General features: G+C 36.8%; 1 pseudogene; it reads right to left on the bottom strand.

The window, feature by feature from the left end:
• Positions 1 to 329: 329 nt before the first annotated feature.
• LOC125110206 (uncharacterized) lies at positions 330 to 445 on the bottom strand (annotated as a pseudogene).
• Positions 446 to 12,652: the final 12,207 nt, after the last annotated feature.

The following is a 12,652-nucleotide window of genomic DNA, read 5'->3' on the forward strand; positions in this document are numbered from 1 at the left end:
AACATAGTTACAGTTGAATAACTTCGGAAGTAATTGGGGAAACAAAGCATTGATAAGGTGTGTGTGTGTGTGTGCATGTGTGTGGTTCCTTGAATAATAGCATCTAATACGGGTTATTTTCTTTGAATTTGAAAACAGAATTGAAAAACAAAACATTGAGCACAATTTTCAAGATGGAAACAATTATTTTTATGTATATTTATGGCATTTTAAATAGTTGATCCAGAAAATTCTGTCACAGTCAAGTTCATAGTACTGGAGATGTCCTATAAATCAGCGCATTCCTCATTTTTTATTTTATTTGTTAAATGGCCGTTGATAAAAGGAGGAGAGGATCAATTTATTAACTTTAGAATCAAAATAGTGGTCCTATTGGTTCCTCATTAGTTCAAACTGATAAGAACAGATACTACACTTGATCTTAGCCAAAAGGCCGAGAAGCGATTGGTTCCTCATTAGTTCAACAGACTCCCAAACAGATTTTGTTGAAGAGAAGTGCCCTACAAGGGGAGAAGCTGCGCAATGCAAACCTAGCAGGTGAGAGTGGCCAGGACTGCAGTCACATCATGAGGGACTTTGAATAACATGGTAAGTCTGGGTTTGACTAGGGTAGTAACACGGTCAAATCTGTATTTTTAAAAATTAAAAATTTGGGGATGTCTTGGTGGCTCAGTCAGTTAAGCATCTGCCTTCAGCTCAGATCATGATCCTGGGGTCCTGGGATCAAGTCCTACATCAGGCTTCTTGCTCAGCAGGGAGCCTGCCTCTCCCTCTGCCTCTGCCCTCTGTTCCCCCTGCTTGTGCTTGCTCACTCTCTCTCTCAATCTCTGAAAAATAAATAAATAAAACCTTTATAAAAATTATTTTTTTTAGGGGTGCCTGGGTGGTTCAGCGGGTTAAAGCCTCTGCTTTCAGCTCAGGTTATGATCCCAGGGTCCTGGGATTGAGCCCTGCATCGGGCTCTCTGCTTAGCAGGGAGCCTGCTTCCTCCTCTCTCTCTCTCTCTACCTGCCTCTCTGCCTACTTGTGATTTCTGTCTGTCAAATAAATAAATAAAATCTTTAAAAAAATTTTTTTTAATTTTTAATTTTATTATGTTTTAGTTTTTATTTTATTTTATTTTATTAAGTGTAGCTTGTGGTTTAAACAACAGTCTTACTGGAAGCTGCTAGCAATAAGACCATGGCTATCAAACTAGCTTTTTCATAGAAAATGGTTATTCTTTTAAGTGTTTCTGAAAATTTTATGGGATAGTCTTAGCATTCTGAAGAATCTGTAGTAATGCACATCATTTGTTGTCACTTAAAAATTTGGGGCAGAAAGAAATCACTACAGTGACCATTTCTGATTGACCATTTGCCAAGCCTATAGGTGACCTCCTACTGTCTCAAAAGATCTGGCAGTCTTCTGTCTGCCCTCTTTGATTATTCCATTTTTCGCTAGAAATCACTTTTTTAGAAAAGATTTTATTTATTTTGTTTTAGAGAGAGAGAAATTGAGGGGGAGGGCAGAGAGAGAAAGAGAGATACTCAAGCCGACTCCCCGCTTAATGCAGAGCTCACTGGGCATCTCAGTCCCGTGACCCTGAGGTCATGATCTGAGCCTGAAGCAAGAATTGGATGACTTAACCAACTGAGTCATCCAGGTACTGCAGAAGTCGCTTCTAATGCCTTGGATGATGGACTAGGGTAGGGGGTATATCAGGTGAGAAGAATTATTTGGAAGTCCCCCCAACAAAATAGGAAGTCCCGACAGGAGCTGGAACTAAGGGTATACAAGTTTTAATGGGTAAGGAAAGTAAGCAATTATAGGACCTATCAGTTATCTCCATAAGAGGAAAAAACAATAGGGCTTGAATCTGGTGTATTTCTATCATTACTGGATGTTCACATATATTTACCTAGAGGTCTGAACATTTAATGAAGTGTTAACATAAAAGAGAAAAAAAAGGCATCAATAAACAAGGATGAAAAAGAATTTCATAAAATTAGCATCCTACCAGAAAAAAGAAGGGAGTGGGAGATAGGGAGATAGAAGCAAATGTACTACATGTATTATGTATGTATTATATCTATTAATGTCATATGTACAGATACGTTATTATAAATGAACATAGAACATTGAAAAGTTTTCCAGCCTCAAGTGACTTAAAAAACAATGAGATAGCAATTTAAATGGAGCAGGCTAGATTCACAAAAGGGGAAGTGATGAGTTTCATTTAGCTAATCAGTGGCAAAATATTATATAATTAATTATTAATTATTTACAAATAGAGCAAAGGAGCGTAGTAATAGATCTTGTAAATAGTGGGTGAATGGTTGTGGGAGAGGCAAAGATAGAGAATGAATAAAGCAAAACTTTGGTTTCAGAGAGCCCTCATCATATTGATTTGTTTGGACATTTCTATAATGATAATAGTTTTAAATATTTTAACGTATCATAAATGTGTACAGCATTGATTTGATTGATCCACTGAGCCATTGGAAAACTCTTCTCTTTCTGGTTTAATTGGTGCTTGTAATAACATATATCCTTCCTCAAGCATGGATGGAGAAGAGCTGGGAAAAATTGAACTCTGTTTTCTTTGAAAGTATGGAGAAGGAAGGTTTAATTTGGGCAAAGATTAAAGAAACCTCTTATCATGCTTTTTGTTAAGAGTAGCCAAATGCTGGAAAAGTATGATAGCAAGGACACTGTACACCAAAGATGACTGGCTATAAAGTGAGTTTTCATTTGATTTGAATAGAATTGAGTACCTTATTTTAATCACATTTGATTTACCACACACTTATCACCCACAAATAGCCCCTTGAAATTATTAGGTAACATCTATAAAAAACACACATGTAGAGGACACATCTGGGCTCATGAGCAGCAGGAATAATCTCTTTTTATCTTCTGTCTTTTGTAGCACTTCACATTGACCTGCTCAGTGAGCTTCAGTGATTAGAACTCACCCTGTGCATGCAACTTAAACGGGATAAGCTGCAACCTAAGGGGAAGAAACCGTATGCCAAATGGTTAGACGGAATCCGAGGGAGAAAAAGAAATCACAGCCAAGGGAAAACAAGGTAAAAAAAATAAGAAAACCAGAGAGCTATGTAAAATATTTCTTCATAATCAGTACTGAAAATTTTGTGCCATAACAAGGCAGTGAAAACCAAATTAAACTAGTTAGAGAAAGAGTTCAAAAATCCAGTTCAAGTTCCTGGCTCAAAATATGACCTGGTACATGTCTTCTAACTCAGTTTTTCATCTACCTAAGGAGAACAAATGTTCTTGGAAGTAGAAAATAAGCCACATGAAATCATCAGGTATTAAGATGCATTTGGACGCTCTTTGGAGGTCAAGGGTTTTGAAATTCTACATGTAATACAAAAATCCAAAAAGAAAAAAATGAATTCTCTTCTGGTCTAGTACAGTAATCTAAGTATTCATGTCTCAGCTAAATACCCAGATTGTCTTTCTACAGCTATCTGAAGTTCATTATATGAAGACACTTTCTCACTTTCCTGGTAAAATTTCTTTTTATCAACCATCAGGCAGTTTGAATTTCTGTATCATCTGTAGTCTCAACACCAGAGAAATATTATTTCCAACTAGTCATAGACTGAGGAAACCAAAAGGTTTAGTGGTAGATGAGGGAAGGGCTTTGCTGGGGAATTTACTATCTTAAAGGCAAGTGGTTTCATTTCCAGATAGCCTGAGTACGATGTGATTTATCATATTCAATACCATAAAGAGCCCAGACATTTTACTAAAGTCAGGGAGATAAAGCAGAAAACAATAAATACAATAACCGCAGAAACATAGCCTCAGATAGTATTGGGGAACTGTTAGTACCAGGAAAAGAAATGTAGAAATGCAGTGGGCAAATCAGTTTCTCCAAGGAATAACCTTGGTTTTTTAGGTTTCTTTTGTATGGATTTGTTTTTGTTTTGTTCTTGTTTTTTGACATTGTATCTGTTTCACACAAAAGGGAGCAGAGCTTATATTCAATAACTTCGAATGCTGTTGTAAGTTTAAATAAAAAGATTCTGAATGTGTGCAAGGAAGAATGGAAAACTTTTTAGCGACATATACACAGACATTATAATTACTTCCATTAGTATTATACTAGTTACGGATAGACGTATTTCTTGTAATGAAGACCAAGATAAAAGTTGTTTACATCCCACATAGTAATCCAGAAATAAATGGCCTAGGGCTTATCATATATGGTTTCACTGTATCAAAAACCAAGACCCTTTATCTAGAGTCCTCATTACATATCCACTGATCTTAGATAACTTCTCTTTAGCTTCAGCCAAGCCATTCACATTCAGCCAACCAGAGGGAAAAGGTAATGGAAAAGGGAAATGGACAGGCATGATGCTTCCTTTAAAAGAACTTATGATTACCTTGACTTACAAAACATTGGCTGGGGCACAGGCACAATTAATGCAAGGGAGACTAGAAATTGTCTTTATAGCTGTGCAGCACATGTGTCACTCAAGTTCTATAGAAGAAAGGTAGAATGGGTATGTGAGGGGCAACTCTCAGAATTTGCCATAGTTCACCACTTGACTCTTCTGAAAAGGTTCAAATCTCTTCCTACTCATCAAAGTACAACTACGTGAGGAACCACATCGAGACCTGATGGAGAGGACAAAACATTACTTACCCAGACATGGACTTTGAACTGGATGCAACTTTGGAATTGTCTCCCTTGTAGAGGGAATGAATATCCCAAGGGAGACCATCCTTCTTGATGTGGCTCCTCTTGCTTAGGGTATTGAAACATACAGGAACTGTCTTTTTCTCTCCCCTACACAAATATAATATGGTGAAATAACAATAGCATAAACATTTAAAATGATTTTCTGGAAGAAAACATGGGAAATTCATAGCAGTCACTGAACTATCACAACCATTAAATCCCCTTGGGCAAAAATGGTGACAAATCTGTTTTGTCACTGAATTAAATTCCTTGGTTAACCTAAGTGGTAACTCATTATAACGCTCTCTGGATATTGTGACTATAGCTTGGTTTTGTCCTTTGTGAGACTTCCCTTGTCCTTCTTCATAATGAAAACATTAAAAAGGGTTTTTTGTTGTTGTTTTGTTTTGTTTTGTTTTAGAAGCTTGATAGTTTAGTCCACATCGTGATCACAGGTTTGAGGTAGAGTTTTGCTTTAAGGTTAGGAAAATGACAAACGTCTGTAGATGGCTTGTTCCTTGGGGAATAAAGTTTCTTAAAAAATTTAGTAGGCGGGGCACCTGGGTGGCTCAGTGGGTTAAGCCTCTACTTTCGGCTCAGGTCATGATCTCAGGGTCCTGGGATCGAGCCCCGCATCGGGCTCTCTGCTCTGCAGGGAGCCTGCTTCCTCCTCTCTCTCTCTGCCTGCTTCTCTGCTACTTGTGATCTCTCTCTGTCAAATAAATAAAATCTTTAAAGAAAAAAAAATTTAGTAGGCTTCTAGTCAATTCTCTCTGCAAGTCATTGTAAGTAAAAATCTCATCAAAAGATACTTTTTATACTTAAATACACTGGTCTTTAATTCACTAGCTTTTTGTTTTGTTTTTAATTTAACCTTGAATGGACTAGAACCTCCACGTCTTAATCTGAGTTTTGCCTCTAAGCTTGCTCTCATTGTCTGGCTGAAAACTCTTTGTAGAAACTGCTTGGGGAAACTTGAGGCTACAGTCTTATCTGCTATAAAGTCTGCCTCTTCAGAGCAACCTGTTCTATCTAGGCTACATCGCACTCTCAGTGGTAGAACTTAAAAAAAAATCAACAGAAAGAAGCTAGCAGACCTATATTCTGAGGTTTTCAAATCAATTCTACTACAGTTTTAAGCTCTATAACTTGCAGGTCTATAATTTTGCAAGTCTGCTTTTCAAGGTATCACAAGCAACAGTGTATTGAAACATCTGTATAACATCTTTGTATAAAAAGGTCTCCCACTCTGCAGCTTGCATTCCCTTGCTGACTTCAAGCAATCACAAAAAGAGAGCCCCATATTTTAGATGGCTTGGTAGTATTTTTTCCTTTTAGCAGTGCTCTTCTGGGTACCATCTGTATTATACAAATTTGTAAATGTTAGCAATAAGGGTAATTAAAAATAGAGATATTTATATCTTTCTCAATAACTGTCCAGACATCCAAAATAAATACAGAGCAAGTAGAAGTAATAAAAACAAGAAGAGTGTATGTTAAATACAAAAGTCAAAAGTTTCTTATAAATGATGTATAATAATGACAAACCTCTGGTAAAATTGATTAAAACAGAGAAGAAAGACATGGCCAAATATCAGAATGTTTGAATATCACAATATGTGATATGTGAATATTTAGACATAACAGATGTTGCACATAGAAGAGGTAATAAGAACATGTTATGAAAAATGTCATTCCAGTAAATTTCAAACTCAACTACAATGGACCAAATTCTTAGAAAAATTAACATCACTGATACTAATTCAAAAACTGGAAAAATTCATAAACCTATAGCCATCAGAAAAATTGAATTATCCAAACATATTTGTACACAGAAAGGTTAAGCCAGAGGTGAATTCCACAGAGAATTCTGCCAAAATATTTAAGAAAAAAAATCTGTGCAATCTCTTATAGAGAAAAAAGAGGAAACTACTCTACTCACATAATAAAGCTCGCATTACCTTGGTACCAAACCTGACAAGAACATTTTGTGGATAAAAATGACATACCAGTTTCACTTGTAAATGTGATGAAAAGAGCCCTGAAAGATACTAGCAAGATATGAGAAGTCTAATAATATATGACCAAGTTGAGTTTATTCCAGGAATTACAATTGGTTTAACTTTAGAAAATTAACAGATGTGATCCTGCGTGATTTGTATAGACCAAAAATGAATATCTGGTGGAAAGAGAACAGTTTTGCTCTATACGAGGGAATCATAGCCTCTCATCCAATTCTAAGACCTGAGCCAATTGGTAGACCTGGAAAGTTGTGCACAAAGAGGAGGCCTGATCTTGTTGCCTTAGGTAAATCCAGAAATTTTCTTTCTAACCTTCCGCTAAAGGAAGCTGTAATTATTCATCACACTGCCTGTATGCAAGGAAGAGGGGAATAGACTTTTCCAGGATGATGTCAATTCTGAACTGAGATAGACCTTGGAAAACTGAAAAATTTCTGTGGCCTTCCCACAGAGAAGACACTTATGGAAGTGAGATAAGCAAAATTATGGCTTAAATTCATTTCACAGTGGACCCAGCACCTAATTGTCATTTCCTCAATTCCTGCATGCATCCAAAACACACTCATCAATGAGGAGAACCTCCATATCATCTCGCTTACCCAAGGAGTAAAGGCTGCTGTGCTACAAAGGGCAAGTAAAATTCTCTGGAAATAATACATCTCTCTCTCTCTCTCTTTTTTTTTTTTTAACTGAGATCGTGTTCTTTTATTTATCTATTATAAAATAATACATGAAAAGATGCTTGTCTTTTTAAGAATTGTTTTAAAAATCATTGTATAGAGAGTAAAAATAAAAATATTCTTTTTTTTAAAGATTTTATTTATTTATTTGACAGAGAGAGAGAGAGAGATCACAAGTAGGCAGAGAGGCAGGCAGAGAGAGAGAGAGGGAAGCAGGCTCCCTGCTGAGTAGAGAGCCCAACGCAGGGCTCGATCCCAGGACCCTGGGATCATGACCCGAGCCGAAGGCAGAGGCTTTAACCCACTGAGCCACCCAGGTGCCCCTAAAAATATTCTTTATTGCAGTCCTTGATGTCCCCCTCATATCACACCATGTAGCTCCCCATGGGTAACCATTGATGTTATTCAACAGAACTGGGAACTAGGGGATCCACTTAAAGAAAAACAAAACAAAACAAACAAAAAAAACAAACTATGGTAGGGTGCCTGGGTGGCTCAGTGGGTTAAAACCTCTGCCGTCGGTTCAGGTCATGATCCCAGGGTCCTGGGATCGAGTCCCACATTGGACTCTCTGCTCAGTGGGGAGCCTGCTTCCACCCCCACAACCACCCTGCCTGCCTCTCTGCCTACTTGTGATCTCTGTCAAATGAATGAATAAAAATATTTTTTAAAAAGTTACAGTAAAAAAGCACATGACATGAATACTGTTCTCAACAAAATTTTAAGTGCACAGTATGGCATTGCTAACTATATACACATTGTTGTAAAGCAGATCTCCAGAACTTTTCATTTTCTTAACAGAAACTGTTTCCCTCTTGCTCCAGTCCCTGGCAGGCAACCACCATTGTACTTTCTACCCCTATGAGTTTGATAACCTTAGATAACTTCATGTAAATGCAATTATAGATTGTCTGTCTTTCTCTGACTGACTTCACTTACCATAATGTCCTCATGGATCCTCCATGTTGTACTTTATGACAGGATTACTTTATTTTATGAGACAGAATAATAACCTGTGTGTGTATATATTTTCTTTATCTGTTTGTTCTTTGATGGACATTTAGGTCGTTTCCATCTTTTTGCTATTGTGAATAATGCTGCAGTTAATATGAGAGTGCAAATATCTCTTCAAGATTTCAGTTCATTTAGATAAATGCCAACAAATGCAATTGCTGGATCATAGGGTAGTTCTGTTCTGAATTCTTTTGAGGAATTTCCAGGCTATTTTCCATCGTGGCTCCACCATTTTAAATTCCTACCAACAGTACTTAAAGTTCGGACTTCTCCACATTCTAGTTAACATTTATTATTTTCTGTTTTTTTTTTGTTTGTTTTTTTTTTTAAATAATATCTCATTGAGACAGTATCTCTTTGTAGTTTTGATTGCACTTCCCTGATGATTAGTGATATGATCTTTTCATATACCTGTTGGACTTCTGTTGGTTTTCTTTAAGGAAATGTCTACTCAAGTCCTTCGCCCATTTTTAAATCAAGAAATTTGTTGTTTCGCTGTTGATTTGGGAGTTCCTTATATATTTCAAATATTAATCCACGATTGGTTATTTTCTCCCATTCCATGGGTTGCCGTTCACTCTGTTATTTCCTTTGCTGGGCAAAAGCTTTTTAGTTTGAGGTAGTCCCACTTATCTATTTTTACTTCCATTGCCTGTGCTTTTGGTGTCTTATCTAGGAAATCTTGCCAAACCAATGTTATGAAGATTTCTTCTGTGTTTTCTTGTAGAAGTTTTATAGTTTCAGGTCTTATGCTAACTCTTTAATCTATACTGAGTTGATTTTTGTATGTTCTAAGATTAGGTGCTATTTTTTTTTCTTTTGCATGTAGATACTCAATTTTTTTCAGCACCATTTATTGAAGAGAATTTTTTTCCCTATTGTGCTGTGCTGTTTCAAAGAGTATTTGATAATATGAGTGGGTTTGTTTTGGGGATCTCTTTTTTTCCCCATGGGTTTATGGGTCCATTTTAGACCAGTACTATAACTGTTTTGATTACTGTAACTTTATAATATATTTTTCAGTCAAGAGTATGAAGCTTCCAGCTTTTTTCTCCCCCAAGACTGTTTTAGCTATTCAGGGTCCTTTGTGTTTCTATTTGAATTTTAGGATCCTTTTTTTCTATTTCTGCAAAAATGTCTTTGGGATTTAATAGAACTTATACTGAACCTGTAGATCAGTTTGAGTACTATGGACATTTTTAACAATATCTTGTCTTCCAAACCACAGACACAGGATGTATTTCCATTTATTTGTGTCTTCTTTAATATCTTCCAGCAACATTTTGTAGTTTTCAGCATACAAGTCTCCCATCTCCTTCACTAAGTTTACTACTATTTTATTATTTTTGATGCTGTTGTAAATAGAATTGCCTTATCAATCACCTTTTTAGACTGTTCCTTGTTTTCAAGTTTGTCAATTTAGTACCACTTGAGCAGCACCAACCTGCCCAGCTTTCCTTTGTTCTCAGTGGCCCCCAGGCATCTAGGGCATATAGGGTACCCTTAGTGCTCTAAGACAGTCACGACAGAAAGCAGTCCCTAGACAAGCCCCCGAAAGGGCAGAATGTTGGAGTCATGTTCCAACTGCTTCCTTCCTCAGGGAAAAGCCGAGGTTTTCTTCTTTTCATTCCACACTGAGCAAGAGGCTGGGGGGAGACTATGGCTAGTGAATGACGGCTAGTCCAAACCATAAACTTTATTTTTAGTCACCCCCAACTTGGCACCATTTTCTTTCCGTGCTTAGATTCAGGTACTACAGAAACCAGTCCCTTGGGCAGCCCCTTCTCCGTCCCCACGCAGGCCAAAATATTGGGTACATGTTTTAGTCTTCTCTTTCCATCCCCAGGGAGGAGCCAGGTACTGGGAAATTTTTTTGCAGATCACCATGCTTTGATGTCTCTGGTTTCATGCTTATCTGGGGTACAGGCGCTTCTTAACATGTTTTCTGGATTACTCACAAAGGAACTTAGTACCTGTGTTGTTAAGTCTGTGTTTCTGTGGGTGGAAGGAGGGTTTGGGGGTTTCTTTTTCACCATTTTGTTGATAACATCCCCTGGAAGTAACCCATCACAATAATCTCTTTTTACGTCAGAACTGTTTATATCCCAGCAAGAATTTTCATAAAAAATGATGCAGATGGTTGTGATTCCGCAAACATCTTCATCAGGAATATGACCATTTGTCCAGTGAAGAAGCATCACAATAGGTTATCATAAACTTAATTTTAAGTCACCAATCAAAGCTGCTTTTTTTAATCAGGCAAATCCGCTTTCCCCCTCTATACCAATTAAAAAAAAGCCTACCTGCAACAGTCTCTTTTTAACTGCCAGAAACAGCAGTTTATCTTCATTGTTTTACCTCAGAACTGTGCCAATACTCCTTTCAAAAGGATCTTTGTTACCATCCAGAAAGATATAACTCTTACCACTATATCGGTGATAGGCTGATTAGATCTGGTAAGAAAGAGGTAGTAATAAACACTTTAGATGTCTTTGTAAGACGTGTATGACGAAGTGTGACATATAAACACCAGGAAATATCAAGGATCTGCTACTTTACTAACATTTGTATGTATCCAGTGGTATAGGGGAAGGATCAGTGAATATTTTTTCATGAAGAACTAGAGAGTAAACATTTTAGACCTTGTGGTTCATATGGTCTGTATCAAAACTACCCAGCTCTGCCACTGTATTAGACAAGAAGCCATGGACAATACATAAATGAATGACTGAGGCTGTGTTTTAATAAAACTTTATTTATAAAAATAGGTGTCAAACCATATTTGGCCTTATTTTTTCTAACCCCTAGTCTCTAACATGTCAAGATAACTCTGCAGAGTAAAGACCTCTCATTATACCTTGCACTCATCTTTTTCCTTATTTATCCTTACTAAAAATCTAGCATGCTTATCCTATACAGTTTATCTTTTTTTTATATAAAATCTTTTACATTTTCCATATTGTTGCTCCTTTTTTTTCTCTTGATTTCTTATTGAAGAACAAAAATATTTGTATACAGTTTCTGTTTGAAACTTGAGGGTAAATTTATTCTCTCTGATTTTTATAACTAGCCCTACCAGAATATATCAGTAACCTCATTTTCAGATCCTAAATTCAAGGACAAGTTCATGTGCATAGGGTCTCATCACAGTTGCATTGTCCAGAAAGCATTTACCTAATGGAGCTTTGCTGAAATGTGATGAGATGTTCACTTGTTTCCATTTCCTGGTTCTCCGAGTATCATGAGGGAAATTTATTCCTAGATAGTTTGAAATAGTTTGGAATTCTTACTTTTCAAAAGTAGCTTATAAAGCCTGTAAGTTTTACAATACAATTCCTCTTATACTCTTTATAAATCAACCACAAAATCCCAGCAGGCAATAGTCAGATGCCACTTGTAGAAATTGATGACTCCAGAATAGATATAAAAGTAAGATATTGAAGTGACAGAGATAGGGCCTGGCAGGTGAGCTCTGGCTGTGACAGAAGGCAGCTTGTGTGAAATCATGGATTATTGCTAGATTTTCTTTTCATCCTCATAGGCTCCAAGGCTCTGATGTAGTTATTAACCATATTTATGTGTGGAAACCATCTATTATGTTCCTTCAGTCTGACAGTGTTTCTTTTTCATAAGCTTGAGTCTCCTAGGAAGCCCTTTCAAATTTAGTTTACGTGCATTGCAATTAGGGTGTCATTTCTATATGAACAATGTTGTGCATATAGTAGATACTCAAGAAATATTAACTGCTTGCTACTGGCATGTGATTTTTGACATTCTTAGTCACCAACAATTTATGAATTTTCCCACTATTTTCTCTGTGTTTTTTTTTATCTTTCCATGGGACATCCCCCAACTTAAATGTGTGATTCCCCAATTTTTATATATGAAGCAGATTAATTTCAGTTCCTGGTCTCCACCTTCCAAATGCCTGATTTAGTAGAAACCAGATGGAATCTAGAAACCGGTATTTATAGCAAGTCTTCAAGATAATCCTGAGATGGGAGGACAGGAAAAAAACTACCTTAATTTCATAGTATTTTGAAGCTTCTGAGTGTTTCATATCATATAGGAAAACATCTGCTTTATTGAATATATTTTCCAGGTTGCTTCAAGATCTTGGGTTGTCATGTAGCACAGCTTGAGTATAGACTGGTAGAGAACCTCCTACCTTGCAGCCAAAAAGTGAGTTCTGCCAGTCATTTTAGCTGCCGGCTGGGCTGTCAAAAGACTAGAAGTGG

Source organism: Lutra lutra, chromosome 9 (genome assembly GCF_902655055.1).
Source record: "Lutra lutra chromosome 9, mLutLut1.2, whole genome shotgun sequence".
Classification (NCBI taxonomy): domain Eukaryota; kingdom Metazoa; phylum Chordata; class Mammalia; order Carnivora; family Mustelidae; genus Lutra; species Lutra lutra.